General features: G+C 36.8%; 1 protein-coding gene across 1 annotated transcript in view; it reads left to right on the top strand.

The window, feature by feature from the left end:
* The first annotated feature begins 2,237 nt into the window (after positions 1-2,237).
* Positions 2,238-17,991, top strand: part of dlk2 (delta-like 2 homolog (Drosophila)) — a 51,414-nt gene continuing 35,660 nt past the window's right edge. Inside the window, exon 1 of the mRNA XM_056471589.1 lies at positions 2,238-2,568. The gene's annotated coding sequence lies outside the window, so the exon portion shown is untranslated. The remainder of the gene's footprint in view (positions 2,569-17,991) is intronic.

Genomic DNA, 17,991 nt, shown 5'->3' with positions numbered 1-17,991 from the left:
TAACATATAACTCTTCCACTCCGAGTGTGTTTAACGCCAAATTTGAGAAGACTAGAAGTTGTCTAAAATGTGCATTCAGCCACTGCCAGATTTCAGTGATTTGAGTTTATAATTAAGAAATATTTTTAAGACAAAAACACATTAATCCGCTTCATAAGACCAAGCAGCAAGCTACCGCTCTCCCTTGTGAAGCAAATATGGAAGTAACTGAAACTGCAATTCATCGAATTTCCACTAGTCCTGGCTCCATAATAAAGCAGATTTCTATTGACCCCACTGTTAAACTGGCCAACTTTACAGCAGAAAAATAGGTGTTTACAGTCTGGTACAAAGAACGACTTTGGTTCATTTAGCTAATTTTACCCTTCATGACAACTGTGAGGGGGTGAATTTTTTTATAGGTCATCCGTTTAAATTATATTAAAGGGCACCTATGGTAAAAAATCTACTTTTCAAGCTGTTTGGACAGACATATGTGCATGTATGGTGTACAGACCGTCATATTGGGCTGATATAAGCACACCCAGTGCTTTTTTTTCAATTTAACAACATAAAAAACGGTGCACTAATTGGATCGGTTTTCAGACCGACCGCAATTTTACGTAGGAGAGCGGTCCCCCCGCCCACCAATATTGATTGACAGGCGCGTCATCATATCCTCAGTGTGTTGATTCACGTCCGCCATTTTCAGCGTGAGTCGAAGCGATATCACTAAAGCAACATCCTTGCTCTATTTTTAGATGCAAGGCTCATTGGGCTCAACACAAGATCAATATTCTCCACATTATCGCTCTAATCGGAATTATTGGTTGTATCTTTAGGTAGGTTTGCAAACATGTGTACTTCTCATTGAGTCTACCTTATACTTCAGCCGTTTGCATTTCTCGCGATCCCCATAGGTTTCTATCACAGTACACACAATGGCACGACGATTCGGGACACTTCATGTTTCTTCATGAAGATTACAGACACAGATGAGAGGTTTTCACTGACTGTAGGCTATATTTTGTGTTGTTTTGAACATAAATACTGATGAAATGTCTGCTATATGTAGTTCTTCTGTAGTTGGTAACACATCGGAGACTGTAAGGGGCTGTATGTGTTTATATTTGTTCATTTATTTAGTTATTTAATATAATTACAGACGTTTCAGTAGGCTGTTTCGCACTGTCATTGATCTGCAGTTATAATCAACTCATGTTCATAGAAAAGTTACAAATAAACATTTCTACACAAGTATTTATGTGTATGAAGCATCTGTTTTGTGAGAAGCGCTTCTCATATGATATGTAAGTGACCCGTACAGCTTTATTGTAGACATTTCCTCGAGCGAGAATGACGTCGACTGAAACTGTCTGTCATACACCACGCCCACCAAAAGGGTACCCTTGTTAGTGGAAACGCAAGCCTGATAAAGGTGACCCGTACCAAACCGAACCGTACCGTACCAGTCAGTGGAAACGAGCCATTAGAGTCTCTTTTGAGTACTATAGTCACATGACTCATTCAAACATCTCGACAACACTCAAATAATTTAACCGACATAGTCAACTATTATCATTAATTCAGCATAGATAGAGGGTGACTCCTTTTATTTCCGAGTGCCTTGAACAAAAATATTAGTTTGAGTGTATTTTAGATACACACACTGCGATTTCGATACTCAAACGATATAATAATAAGCCAGTAGTTAATAGCATGGATTGTGACTTAAACTAACGTGTTACCATAAGATTTTTAGCTCAATAAACTACTAATAGGCTGCTCATTAATTGGTAGTAAAGTAGTTGATGGGTTTAGGTATTGGGTAAGTAAGATCATACTTTATAAGTGCTAATAAACAGTTCATATCATAATAATAGGGAGGTAAATAGCCAGTAGTTAATAGCATGGATTGTGATATTGTTCAGCCCTATACACTGTAAACATGCTCTACACAATTCCTTCATGCTGTCCCAACACAAATCTTTTAAGTTAACTTAATTGTGTTTACAAATTTAAGTAAATTGAAAATAAAACGCTTAGGTTGTCCCCCAAGAAACCTTAAGAATTGTGCTGTTTCAACTCATTTCAAATAGGTAGTTTCATCAAGCAGTGTAGTCTCACATCTACAATAGGGATTGAGCAGTTCTCCGGTAACTCTCGGAAACTAAAATAGCGCTCTGGGTGGCCCGAGTGGAGCAGAGGCTATCTTATCAAAGGTTTCATTTAACACCGCTTCAATCCGATGATGGGACAGCGCGCTTGGTGACAGAGTCCGAACGCGTGCCTGTCGCCCTGTCCCGTGTGGAGAGAGGCTGTGAAGTGCGTGGACGCGTGCGCCTCCTTGTTCTCCATCTGAGAGGGAGGTTTTAGGGTGAAGGGAAGGTCAAGCAGCCCCTTCTTCATGCTGTCTGCAACTTAGACACATGCCGAAATAACTTCAAAGAGACATACACGCGCTGAGGACAGGGGGACACGTCTCATAGGCAGAAAACAAGAGCTAGATCAACACACAAGAGCCGACCAGTGGATCGTATCCTGATATTCACACAGCAAAGGAGCAGCAGAATTGGGCTAATACGGAGGGTAGGTTATTTGGGAATGCATTTCTCTTTTATTAATACTATAGTAATTGTAAAGGGTAACACTTAAATTAACACATCACGCTGTTAACAAACCATTAACTAAGACTATCACTTCAATAAACTACTAATTAGCGGCTTACTAATGGTTAGTAAGGTAGTAATTGGGTTTAGGTATTGGGATGTAAAGTAATATCATACTTTTGCAGTGCTAATAAACAGTTAATATCATAATAAGAGAGAGGTAATAAGCCAGTAGTCAATAATATTAATTTGACTTAAACAAAAGTGTTACCGTAAGAGTTTTAGCTCAATAAACTACTAATGAGTTACGTATTCATTGTAAGCAAGGTTTAGGTTTTTGGGTAGGAATAGGGTGCCATACTTTTTAAGTGATAATAAACAGTTCATACCATAATAAAACAGAGGTAATAAGCCAGCAGTTAATAGCATGGGACTTAAACTAAAGTGTTAGCTTAAGATTTTTAGCTCCTGAAGAGCTGTTTATTAATAGTTAGTAGGTTAGAAGTAAGATTAGGGATGCCTTATAAGTGCTAATAAACAGTTAATAGCATAATAATAGGGAGGTAATAAGCCAGCAATTGGTGCTAATAGCATACGATTTTTTACCTCAATGAATGACTAACAAGCTGCTTATTACTAGTTAGTAGTTGTTGAGTTTACTGTAGGTATTGTCATGTAAAATAAGATCATACTTTATAAGGACTAATAAACAGTTAATATCTTTATAATAGAGAGGTAATAAGCCAGTAGCTAATAGCATGAGATGTAAACTAAAGTGTTAGCATAAGATTTTTAGCTCAATAAACTACTAATGAGCTTCTTACTAATGGTTAGTAAGGTAGTAATTGGGTTTAGGTATTGGGATGTAAAGTAATATCATACTTTTGCAGTGCTAATAAACAGTTAATATCATAATAAGAGAGAGGTAATAAGCCAGTAGTCAATAATATTAATTTGACTTAAACAAAAGTGTTACCGTAAGAGTTTTAGCTCAATAAACTACTAATGAGTTACGTATTCATTGTAAGCAAGGTTTAGGTTTTTGGGTAGGAATAGGGTGCCATACTTTTTAAGTGATAATAAACAGTTCATACCATAATAAAACAGAGGTAATAAGCCAGCAGTTAATAGCATGGGACTTAAACTAAAGTGTTAGCTTAAGATTTTTAGCTCCTGAAGAGCTGTTTATTAATAGTTAGTAGGTTAGAAGTAAGATTAGGGATGCCTTATAAGTGCTAATAAACAGTTAATAGCATAATAATAGGGAGGTAATAAGCCAGCAATTGGTGCTAATAGCATACGATTTTTTACCTCAATGAATGACTAACAAGCTGCTTATTACTAGTTAGTAGTTGTTGGGTTTACTGTAGGTATTGTCATGTAAAATAAGATCATACTTTATAAGGACTAATAAACAGTTAATATCTTTATAATAGAGAGGTAATAAGCCAGTAGCTAATAGCATGAAATGTAAACTAAAGTGTTAGCATAAGATTTTTAGCTCAATAAACTACTAATGAGCTTCTTACTAATGGTTAGTAAGGTAGTAATTGGGTTTAGGTATTGGGATGTAAAGTAATATCATACTTTTGCAGTGCTAATAAACAGTTAATATCATAATAATAGAGAGGTAATAAGCCAGTAGTCAATAATATTAATTTGACTTAAACAAAAGTGTTACCAAAAGAGTTTTAGCTCAATAAACTACTAATGAGTTACTTATTAATTGTAAGCAAGGTTTAGGTTTTTGGGTAGGAATAGGGTGCCATACTTTTTAAGTGCTAATAAATAGTTCATACCATAATAAAACAGAGGTAATAAGCCAGCAGTTAATAGCATGGGACTTAAACTAAAGTGTTAGCTTAAGATTTTTAGCTCAATAAACTACTGAAGAGCTGTTTATTAATAGTTAGTAGGTTAGAAGTAGGATTAGGGATGCCTTATAAGTGCTAATAAACAGTTAATAGCATAATAATAGGGAGGTAATAAGCCAGCTATTAGTGCTAATAGCATACGATTTTTTACCTCAATAAATGACTAACAAGCTGCTTATTACTAGTTAGTAGTTGTTGGGTTTACTGTAGATATTGTCATGTAAAATAAGATCATACTTTATAAGGACTAATAAACAGTTAATATCTTTATAATAGAGAGGTAATAAGCTAGTAGCTAATAGCATGAGATGTAAACTAAAGTGTTAGCATAAGATTTTTAGCTCAATAAACTACTAATGAGCTTCTTATTAATAGTTAGTAATGTAATAGTTGGGTTTAGGTATTGGGATGTAAAGTAAGATCAAACTTTAGAAGTGCTAATAAACAGTTAATATCATAATAATAGAGAGGTAATAAGCCAGTAGTTAATAGCATGAAACTTAAACTAAAGTGTTACTGTAAGAGTTTTAGCTCAATAAACTACTAATGAGCTGCTTATTAATTGAAAGTAAGGGTTATGTTTTGGGTAGGATTAGGAGTGCCATACATTTAAGTGCTAATAAACAGTTAATATCTTAATAATAGGGATGTAATAAGACATTAGTAAATAGCATGGATTGTAACTTAAACTAAATTGTTAGCTTAAGATTTTTAGCTCAATAAACTACTAATGTGTTGCTTATTAATGGTTAATAGTAGTTGGGTTTAGATATTGGCATGTAAAATAGGATCATACTTTATAAGTGCTAATAAACAGTTAATATCATAATAATAGGGAGGTAATAAGCCAGTAGTTAATAGCATGGATTGGGACAAAGTGTTAGTGTAAGATTTTTAGCTCAATTAACTACTAATGAGCTGCTTATTAATTATGAGTTTATGTTTAGGTTTTGGGTAGGCTAATAAACAGTTAATATCATAATAATAGGGAGGTAATAAGCCAGTAGTTAATAGCATGGATTGGGACAAAGTGTTAGTGTAAGATTTTTAGCTCAATTAACTACTAATGAGCTGCTTATTAATTGTGAGTTTAGGTTTATTGTAAGCTAAAGTGTTTAAGCTCAGTAAACAACTAATGAGCTTCTTATTTCTAGTTAGAAAGGTAGTAGTTGGATTTAGGTTTTGGGATGTAAAGTAGGATCATACTTTATAAGCGCTAATAAACAGTTAATATCATAATAATAGGGAGGTAATAAGCCAGTAGTTAATAGCATGGATTGTGACAAACTAAAGTGTTAGCATAAGATTTTTTAGCTCAATAAACTACCAATAGGCTTCTCATTAATAAGGTAGAAGTTGGATTTAGGTTTTGGGTAGGATTTGGGACACCATACTTTATAAGTGCTAATAAACAGTTAATATCATAATAAGAGATATGTAATAAGCCAGTAGTTAATAGCATGAATTGTTACTTAAACTAAAGTGATACCATAAGATTTTTAGCTCAATAAACTACTAATGAGCTACTTAATAATTGTAAGTAAGGTTTAGGTTTTTGGGTAGGAATAGGGATGCCATACTTTATAAGTGCTAATAAACAGTTATCATAATACTAGGCAGGAAATACGCTAGTAGTTAATAGCATGGATTGTGACAAACTAAAGTGTTAGCATAAGATTTTTAGCTCAATAAACAAGTAATGAGCTGCTTATTAATACTGTAGTTAGTAGTTGTTGGGTTCAGGTATTGCGATGTAAAATAAGATCACTTTAAGATACTTTAGAAGTGCTAATAAACAATTCATATCTTAATTATAGGTTGGTAAAATAGTGAGAAATGTTTCCTAAACTAAAGTGTTACCAGTAATTGTGATGTTTGTCCTTGGTGAATCAGTTTGGTGGTTGCAGTTTTTACAGTACGTGTACTCAACATGTAATCACGGTGTATTTACCATAGAAAGTGCTTGGTTATATAAGATAACTTTAAACAAAAGCTTTATTTAAGCTCATGCACAGCTCAAATATGAAGTATCACACGTTGAGAAAATCAGTGTATGAAGAAAGGACAATTTATAGAAATTTTGTTTTTCAGTTTTTTAATTTGTTTGAATTAACGTGTGCAAGGTTACCAGGTTAATCCACCGCGCCACACACGTTGGTTAAAACGTCCTTTAATTGTAAACTGAGTTCTTATTCATTTTGCTGTAAATAATACAATAAAAAGGAATTGTAATTGTATTTTCAATAGGAAACTGATTTCTACTGACAGTAATAACTTTTTTAAACTTTAAAATATTATTGAAGAGAGACAGCTGGAAACTCATGTATATTTGGTCAAAGAGTCACATGTGGCTCCTGAGCCATAGGTTCCCTACCCCATGTTTAGGGTAATGCTTTAGTTTAAGTAACATTTCCCAATTATTATTACTGGCTTATTACTAGGCCCACACAGATGAGCACACAGAATTCTGCAGATTTTCAGCAGAATTCCGCAGATTTTTTTAGCCCATCATTAATTCTGTTTATTTACTTGAGTAAATGTGTGTAAATCTATATTTATTCACTTTTTAAATTAATTACAGTAATATTATTGACTAATATGAAAATGTTCATCTGATTTATGTACAACGCAGTTTGTACAGTAATATTTTCTGTCTATTAATAGATATATTATATGAGAGACTTGCTTTGTTTACCAAAGAATGTGAATAAAAGTTTAAAAGATATCATTTTTATTTCATATATTAAGGTTTTAGTTATGATATTCCCAAAATAATTCCGCAGAAATCCACAGATTTCTACCAAAATTGTCTGCAGAAATAGCAACAAACAGATTCCGTCTGGCCCTACTTAATACCTTCTTATTATTAAGATATTGGCTGTCTATTAGCACCTGTGAAGTGTGATCATATTGTACATCCCTAATCTTAACCAATACCTAACTAGTACTAAATACCTTACTCGGGCCGGCAGCTAGCTCTCTGCAACCCTCACATGGTCACCCACTGAAGCTAATAACATAACTTCAATGAATTATGACACACATTTCCACACATTTGAATTGTTATTTGACCCTATTTGAGGTCAATTGTACCTAAAAGCAAAATTCATTTTGAATCAATGATTGTCCAACCATTTGGATGAACAGAAACTGCTTTATTAATTGAAGGTCAAACCAACTTTAATAGTGCTAATACCAAATTGGTCTTCATTGGTATCTACCCTGTAAAATGTATATATTGGTACTGGAAGTGTACAACTCAGCACCTAAAAAGTACAAATTGTACATTTTGAATAGGCACCTCCTGAGTGACAGCTTTTATAACTTTTGTCTGAGTGTGGCCTTGTATTGCTCACCAACAACTCGATGCAGGGCTCAAATTTGAAGGTGGCTATATATGACTGGTCTATATGGTGTGGCAAACATTACTGGGTTGTAAATTGAGTTCATAAATACCATCACTTCCTAATAAAACTCTGACTCCATAATCTACTTTGTCCAGCACTCGTTGAACTGTTTAGCATAGGAGAGCAAAGCCATATGAAACACAAGGACAGCAATAACAGCAATTAAGATAGACAGATAGATAGATAGATAGATAGATAGATAGATAGATAGATAGATAGATAGATAGATAGATAGATAGATAGATAGATAGATAGATAGATAGATAGATAGATAGATAGATAGATAGATGACAGACAGATCGATAGACAGAAATACAGACAGACAGAAAGGTAGACAGACAGAGAGACAGACCCACATCATGGACTGAAACATGCATTTGAATGATGCTATATGCAGAACACTAAACCCATATGCTGGATATAAGGAAGCTCCAGCAGGCAATCTTTTGAACTAGTTAATCTCGCTCCGCTGGATGGATGGATGGATGGATGGATGGATGGATGGATGGATGGATGGATGGATGGATGGATGGATGGATGGATGGATGGATGGATGGATGGATGGATGGATGGATGATGGATGGATAGATAGATAGATAGATAGATAGATAGATAGATAGATAGATAGAATGATGGATGAATAGAAAGAAAGAAAGAAAGAAAGAAAGAAAGAAAGAAAGAAAGAAAGAAAGAAAGAAAGAAAGAAAGAAAGAAAGAAAGAAAGAAAGAAAGAAAGAAAGAAAGAAAGAAAGAAAGAAAGAAAGAAAGAAAGAAAGAAAGAAAGAACGAACGAACGAACGAACGAACGAACGAACGATAGATAGATAGATAGATAGATAGATAGATAGATAGATAGATAGATAGAAAGAACGATGGATGGATGGATGGATGGATGGATGGATGGATGATGGATGGATAGATAGATAGAATGATGGATAGATAGATAGATAGATAGATAGATAGATAGATAGATAGATAGATAGATAGATAGATAGATAGATAGATAGATAGATAGATAGATAAGTAGATAGATAAGTAGATAGATAGATAGATAGATAGATAGATAGATAGATAGATAGATAGATAGATAGATAGATAGATAGATAGATAGATAGATGGATAGATGGACAGATGGACAGATGGATAGATGGATAGATGGATAGATGGATAGATGGATAGATGGATAGATAGATAGATGGATAGATGGATAGATGGATAGATAGATAGATAGATAGATAGATAGATAGATAGATAGATAGATAGATAGATAGATAGATAGATAGATAGATGACAGACAGATCGATAGACAGAAATACAGACAGACAGAAAGGTAGACAGACAGAGAGACAGACCCACATCATGGACTGAAACATGCATTTGAATGATGCTATATGCAGAACACTAAACCCATATGCTGGATATAAGGAAGCTCCAGCAGGCAATCTTTTGAACTAGTTAATCTCGCTCCGCTGTCCACACACAGAAGGCATCGTCTCTCACTGTTGCTATAGTAACAGTGACCACCACGGACACGCAAACCAGGATTGTACTGTGAAATTCATCCACTTTGCTTTAAATGTGAGTGCCGCGTGTGTGTGTGTGTGTGTGTGTGTGTGTGTGTGTGTGTGTGTGTGATAGATGCTGAGTAAAAGAGATGCGTTGTTATTTAAAGCCCATCTAACATGGCCCTTTGAAGATGCTTTTATCCTCCACTTCACGCCAGTGTTTTAAAGTGGATTTAATCTTCATACGGAACACACAGATATCAAAGGTGCAGCATTAACATTGGCTCAGTGTGTTGAGTCCATTTTCTCAGAAGGACGAATATACCCATCATTCAAGCTGTTCTGCTCTGAGATCCGACTGTTAAACACCCACTTTGCTTCTATTCACGCCTTCCTGAAGTCTGAGTCAGAGGATGGGATTCAGTGCTGTAGTGGCACAAAACAATTTAACAAATAAATATATAGTTGAAGTCAGAATTATAAGCCCTCCTGAATTATTAGCCCCCTTTTTTGTCCCCAATTTCTGTTTAACAGAAAGACTTTGTTAACACATTTCTAAACATAATGGTTTAAGTAACTTATTTTTAATAGCTGATTTCTTTTATCTTTGTCATGATGACAGCACATAATATTTGACTAGATATTTTTTAAGGTACTAGTATTCAGCTTAAAGTGACATTTAAAGGCTTAACTAGGTTAATTAGGCAAGTTAGGGTAATTAGGCAAGTCATTATAATGATGGTCTAAAAAAAATTAAATTAAACCCAGGCTCAATTTTAAAAAGTACCGCTATATACATTTCTGGAGAGCGCCAAATATGTCCCAGGAGTTACTTTTTTGTTGCTATTTTCTCTTGTGAGTATCATTCACGCCTGCTCTTCTCACATAAATCCACCAGAGGCTGCTTGGTACGCTTTTTCAAACCTCAATTTTCTCTTGCGAGTGGCATTTGCGCCTGCTGTTCTCACATAAATCCACCAGAGGCCACTGTTGACAGACTGACTGTTTTCAAAAGCAATCCAGAAAAACAAAAGCCCTCGCGGCAGCTTGATTTTTATCACATTTATCGATTTGACCACATTCTCACCCTGTTATTTACTTGTTTATTTAATTTTTTTGGCATTTGTTTTTGTCTTACCTGCTTTCTGGAGCCGTTCTTCTCCGGACTCGAACCCCGTTTTCACGGTCAAATCCACTCTGAATCTCAAGTGTTCCGACGTACACACCAAACCACTGGACAAATTGGTAATAGCGAAAAAGTCATCCACACGGAGGTAAGCGGTCAGCTGTTAAGTGTGAAAAGGAGTCATACCGCCCTATAGCTTTTTTTTTTTAATGATGAAATGCAGCCATACGTACTGCTGGCTACATAATTCAGGATCTCCAGAAGTGTATATAGGGCTACGTTTTCAGAATAAGCCTGTGTTGAAAATATTGCTTAAGGGGGCTAATAGTATTAACCTTAAAATGTTTTTTGGTTAGTGGTAAACTAATTGTATTCTAGCCGAAATAAAACAAATAAGACTTTCGTCAGAAGAAAAAATATTGTAGGAAATACTGTGAAAAATTTAACACCGGCTCATTCTGAAAACGCAGCCCTTTATACATTTCTGGAGATCGTGAATTATGTAGCCAGAAGTACATATGACTGCATTTTGTCTTTAAAACGAACGCTACGTGGCGGTATGACACCAATCCTTTTGCTGCTTACCTCCATGTGAGCGGCTTTCCCGCTGTTACCAGTTTGCCCAGTAGCTTGCCATGTACATCGGCAGACTTGAGACACAGAGACAAGTTGACCACAACAACGGGGTTTGATTCCGGAACAATTCCAAAGAACAGTTCCAGAAAGTGGATAAGACAAAAACAGAAGCCAAAAATAAAATAAACAAGTAAATAACAGGGTAAGAATGTGGTAAAATCTGAAAATTTGGTAAAAATCAGGCGAGGACTTTCTTTTTCTGGATTGCTTTTGAGAACTGTTGGTTGGGTTTAGGGAAGTGGGTGGGCGAGGGTCAATCGGTGCTTTTGAAAATATTATTGGTTGGGTTTAGGGAAGGTGGAGATTGGGTCAGTTGAGTCAGTCAGTCAGTCAGTCAGTCGACAGCGGCCTCTAGTGGCAAGAGAAATTTGAGATCTGAAAACATGTACACAGTGGATTCGTGAAAATAAAAACTGCAAAGAAAAAGCCTCCTGGGACATATTTGTCGCTCTCCAAAAATGTATATAGGGGTAGGTTTTCAGAATGAGCTTGGGTTGGAAATTCCTTGCTCTGTTAAACATCATTTGTGAAATATTTGAAAAAGAATCATTATGATTTCAACTGTATATATTATACAAACTGACAAGTATTATGTGTAATTATCCCATTGTAATGAACTGTAATACAGTATTGAAAATGAAAGGAGAAGATCTACAGCTACGACTGCTTAGCTGTAGATTTCGTTCTTTTACAAATCAAATACCATGACTATCAAAGTTTCTGTGTTTCCCTGGAAAAACCAAGAAAAAGTACAGATTGATTTCTGATGTAATTTACTTTAGGGGAGGGTGGAGGTGTGTTGTGTTCTTGTAAATGGAAATTTTATATTCAGATGAAAACACAACAAGCGAACCGGAAAAGCCTGAACAACAACTAGACCACAAATCAGGGGGCAGGATGGGTAAAACTTCTGGGAAATAATTAGCATGAAGAGACCTGAAATCTTGAACTATGATTCTGTTTTTAATGGTATTACTTATCACGCATATACTATTCATATTTCAATATACTTATATATTACCTAGATATTACCATATACTCTATGGTGAAAGCTATAAAAAGTGGTAAGTGTCAACACTATCCCAATTTGAACCTTATTAACGGTAACTATGGGATAACTAAAGAAACTGCTGTTCAATAGAATAACTGATTAGCCCTGCACATATTAGTTATTCACACTGAAACATTATTTTTGACATAAAAATGGTGTTATATATATATATAGAAAAGTAACTAATAACTATTTATTTTTATACTATTTTTACAAATTTTTCATCAGATACTTTTTTATCTTACTTGAGTAACTTTTAAGATATTTACTTTTACTTGAGTATAGATTTTGGATACTCTACCCACCTCTGCACTTAAGAATCTCGCCGGAAGCAGTAGGTCATCCACGTACTTTTCACATACTGTTTTTCGAATTATATGAATTCAGACATACTACTTGGCTCGCATATTGTTTTAGTGTACTATTTAGTGTAGAAATATCCGATTTCGGACGCACCCATTGCAAATTTAGATTTCAATTGTAAAGAATCATAGTTGCCGGTAAAGAGCAGCCCAGGCTCATTCTGAATATGTACCCGTGTATACATTTCTGGAGAGCGCCAAATGCGTCCCAGGAGCTACATTTTTTGCAGCTTTTGTTTTTGCGAATCCTCCAGAGGCCGCTGTGTATCCTTTTTGAGATTTCAAATTTCTCTCGTGGGTGCCATTTGCGCTTGCTCTTCTCGTGTACATCCACCAGAGGCCACTGTCGACTGACTGACTGATCGATTGACTGACCCACCCTCCTCCAACTAAGTGTTTTCAAAAGCACCGTTTGACCCAAACACCCACTTCCCATAACCCAACCGACAGTGTTTTCAAAAGCAATCCAAACAAAAAAAGCCCTCGCCTGATTTTTACCACATTTTCAGATTTTACCACATTCTCACCCTGTTTTTACTTGTTTATTTAGTTTTTTGGCTTCTGTTTTTGTCTTACCTGCTTTCTGGAACTACTCTCAACTCCTCTCTGCATCTCAAATCTGCCGACATACATGATTTGCTACTCCACAAACTTGTAACAGCGGGAAAGCCATCTGTATGGAGGTAAGCGGTCAGCTGGTAAGCGTGAAAAGGAACGCCGTCATACCGCTCTGTAGCAATCGTTTTAAAGATGAAATGTAGCCATACGTACATCTGGCTGCATAATTCGCCATCTCCAGAAATGTCAACCCAGGCTCATTCTGAAAATGTAGTCCCGAGGACATTTCTGGAGACTGCGAAATACGTCCAGGGAGGGACCTATTTTTGCAGTTTTTGGTTATCGCGAATCTGCGAGAGGCCGCTGTGTGCGCCTTTTTGGCTTCTCGGACGTCTCCCACGAGTGCCGTTCGTGCCAGCGCTGTTCTCGCGTGAACCCACCAGAGGCCATTGTCGAACGAACGTCTGTCTGTCCGACCGGCCGACCCACCCTCCTCCTTCCCCGAACCCAACCGAATTTGACGATTGACCCGCCCGCCCTAAACCCAACCAACGATTTACAAAACTCGTCCGGAAAAAGAAAAGCCCTTTTTTTTTTTTTTACCACGTTTTCGGATTTTACCACATTCTCACCCTGTTATGAACCTCTTCGCTTTATTTCTTGGATTCTGTTTTAGTCTTACCTGATTTCTGGAACCGCTCTTCCCCAGACTCGAACCCAGTCGTCGTTGTCGTGGTCAGCCCCTCTCTGCGTCTCGAGTCCGCCGACACACAGGACGAGCTAACCGGACAAACTGGTTGCAGCAGGAATGCCCTCCACACGAAGGTAAGCGGTCAGTCGGCGAGCGCTAAAAGGAACGGCGTCATACCGCCCCGCAGCGTTCGCATAAAAAACGAAATGCAGCCATACGTACCTGCGGCTACATAATTCGCGGCCTCCAGAAACGTCCTCGGGACTACGTTTTCAGAATGAGCCTGGGTTGCGAAATGTATATAGGGCTTCGTTTTCAGAATGAGCCTGTGTTGGTAAAGAGTAGTACAGTCCATTCAGTTTCACAGAATGTTATTTTTACACTATATAAACTTGCTATAATGAATGGCTGTACGATGCCGCTAGAAAAAAAAGCTAGTTGTAGTAACCTTACAATACATGCTAAAACAGATCAGCATGTGATATTCAATGAATGTGCTTAATTTTCACAATTGCCATAATTGTGGTGGCTGCAGTGGATAATGATGCAGAAAACCCTCGTGACAGAGCAGCAGATTTGAACAGCCTAATTACCGTACTGCCCTTTTCAGCACAAACATCATAATCAGGCCGCAGCAGGACAGACATACAAATGTGTGCTTAAAACCCAGAAGCTGAATGGCTGCAATAATGGGCACGCCATTATCTCAATATAAACACGCGGCGAGCAACCAAAACAAATGAGCTTTGAGTGCTTTCCTATTCAACTACTCTACAGGATAAGCCCTCAGGAGCCTGATAAACCCGTCTACCCCTTTTTGATAGTAGTGATTCAGCTTGGCAAAGAGAAAAGACGGTCGCTACACGTCTGCCTTACACACACCCTCATTTATAGTGATGTGTTTATATGGAAGTAGCGAGTGCAAGTGTGCGCATTCAGCTGAAGGCTATTGTTTGAAGTTTGTTGTGAAATTTTGAAAGAGGTGTTTAATGGAGCACGGGAATTTTCACAGTATTTCCTATAATATTTTTTCTTCTGGAGAAATTCTTATTTGTTCTCATTTGGCCTGGAATTAAACCTTTTAATGTTAATATTTAAGAAATATTTTTTTCAACTGGCCTCAGAACAACCCATTTTTGTCCAATGACTTGCCTAATTACCCAGTGCATCTAATTAACCAAGTTAAGCATCTTGCAAAATAACTAGTAAAGTATTACACACCGTCATCATGGCTAAGACCAAACAATTGAATTATTATATATGACTGATTAAAACTATCGTTTAAAAATGTGACGAAAAAAGCCCTGTTACCAGTTTGCCAAGTAGCTCATGGCTGACTTGAGATGCAAAGAGGGGTTGACCATGATGACAGGGTTCGAGTCTGGTGAAGAACGGTTTCATAAAGCAGGTAAGACAAAAACAAAATGCAAAAAATAAATCATCATCATCATCATCTCGGTGAACTCCTCTCTCCCTCTTAAGTCTGCCGACATACATGGTGAGCTACTGAACAAGCTGGTAACACTGTAAAAGCTGTATACACAGAGGTAAGTGGTCAGCTGGTAGCGCGAAAAGAAACAGAAGCCATAGGCAGCATCATACCGCATCGTAGCGTTCGTTTTAAAGACAGAATGCAGCCCTACATGGCTCTAGCTCAGGGATGGGCAAACTCGATCCTGGAGGGCCGGTGTCCCTGCATAGTTTTGCACCAACCCTAATCAAACACACCTGCTTGTAGCTTTCTAGTGATCTTAAAGACACTAATTAGAGTGTTCAGGTGTGTTTGATTAGTGTTGGAGCAAAACTCTGCAGAGACACCGGCCCTCGAGGATCGAGTTTGTCCATGCCTGCTCTAGCTGCATAATAATTTGAAAAATTTAAAAGGGGGGCTAATAATTCTGACTTCAATTGTGTGTGTATATATATATATATATATATATATATATATATATATATATATATATATATATATATATATATATATATATATATATATATATATGTATGTATATATATATATATATATATGTATGTATGTATGTATATATATATGTATGTATGTATGTATATATATATATATATATATATATATATATATATATATACACACACACACATACACACACACACATACATACATACATACATACATACATACATACATACATACATATATATTATAATTATTATATATATATATATATATATAGCCAAAATATATATATATAACCAAAATAATTACATATAGTTATAAATGAATAACAGTATTATTGTATTATTTTTATTGTTATTATACAATTATTATTCTAAATAAATTGCAGAAATTAATCATAAATGTAACTGGAAAACAATCTGAAGACACAACTGGAGTGATGCTAAGATCATTTAAATCTTTTGCATGAATATTAATTTCATTAGAATGAAATTCTATAGACAATTCTATAGAATACAAAATTATGTTTCATAGAATTATCAGTTGTGGTTTGTCTTAGACCCGACTCATGGCTGAAAATTTGGTTTATTTAGTGTTACCTCCCTGACTCAACATTCCTCCTTTTTGCTTCAGATTTTTTTGTATATCAGAAGCCAAGCTTAGTCTAAATAAGATCACAGTCGTATTATTTAAACGTTGTTAAAACTCACTGCGTGCAGACACATCCGCACAATAGACTGTAATGCTGATTTACAACTTATGAGCTGCGCGTGAGCAGCTCAGCTATTTTTGTGGCGTCGGGACTTACACCGGGAGCAGAGCAGCATGTCAGCATCAAGCAGGAGCGCACATGCTCAGTTTGCTTTTTGATTAAACTACATTGCTTTCACCAGCGTTGGTTCGGTTGCACACGGAGAATAACAACTTTATTCTGGGTTTACCACTCTTAATAAATACACTTGCATATAAAGTAAATCATATCTCACTGGTTCCCATATTGGTGGGGTTTAGGGAAGGAGGAGGGTGGGTCAGTTGATCGGTCAATCAGTCAGTCGACAGCTGCCTCTGGTGGATTTACGCGAGAAGAGCAGGCACGAATGGCGCTCGTAAGTGCGATTTGACATCTGAAAAAGCATACACAGCGGCCTCTGGTGGATTCGAGAAAACACAAACTGCAAAAAAACGTATGTCCTTGGTCGTATTTGGTGCTCTCCAGAAATGTATACAGGGGTACGTTTTCAGAATAGGCCTGGGTTGCAAGATAATCCATTCACATTGTCCCAACACAAACCGATTAAGTCAACTTAATTATTTTTACAAATTTAAAGGGCACATAGTTTACCTCTTTTTTATGATTTAATATTAATATTATGGTTGTTCTGAGTGTGCCAGTTTAGGTTCAGTTTAAAACACAATTCAGATTTTTTTATTATAATGTGTTAAAAAGTGTCATGTTGGGGGCGTGTCCACAGTTCGCTGATTTATGGGTGTGTTGCTTCACATGTGGACTAGTTTCGGCTTCCCGCCAACGTAACAAGGGGGCGGGGCCATGAGCTCACTCGCTCTGCGTTTGCAACAGTCTGACAGGCAGACTGCGAGAGGGAGCAGTAGTGAGAGGTTCAGCAGTCAGTCGTACATGTACGACTCGGACACAGACCAAGCAGAGTACAAAATCATTTGTGTCTTTGTACAGTTTTACAGTCAACTGTGTGCTAGTTTCAAGTGCCGAGCTTGTACACAGAAACTAATAACCACACACTGAATTAACTTTTGACTGAGGCACCGGATGCGCCGCTCAAGCCGCGACACGGTACACCAGACACTCTCTGTGGCGCGGCAGAAACATGAAGTGTCCCGAATCGTCGCGCCACGCATTTTAGAATTCTAAACATAGGTTTCTGTAGCGGTCCGCGGCGCCCAGCCGTCGACTTGAGTGTACCCTGATAGAAACCGATGTTTAGAATTCTAAAACTCATGCTAGTTAAGATCACAGGGAGCTTCTGGGATCACGAGAAATGCAAACGGCTGAAGTATAAGGTAGACTCAATGAGAAGTACACATGTTTGCAAACCTACCTAAAGATACAACCAATAATTCCGATTAGAGTGATAATGTGGAGAATATTGATCTTGTGTTGAGCCCAATGAGCCTTGCATCTAAAAATAGAGCTAGCGTGTTCCTGTAGTGATATCGCTTCGACACACGCTGAAAATGGCGGACGTGAATCAACAAACTGAGGATATGATGACGCGCCTGTCAA

Source organism: Danio aesculapii, chromosome 13, assembly GCF_903798145.1.
Source record: "Danio aesculapii chromosome 13, fDanAes4.1, whole genome shotgun sequence".
NCBI classification, from domain to species: Eukaryota; Metazoa; Chordata; class Actinopteri; order Cypriniformes; family Danionidae; genus Danio; species Danio aesculapii.
Note: the sequence above shows the minus strand (reverse complement) of the source record. Positions and strands in the feature narration are given on the sequence as shown.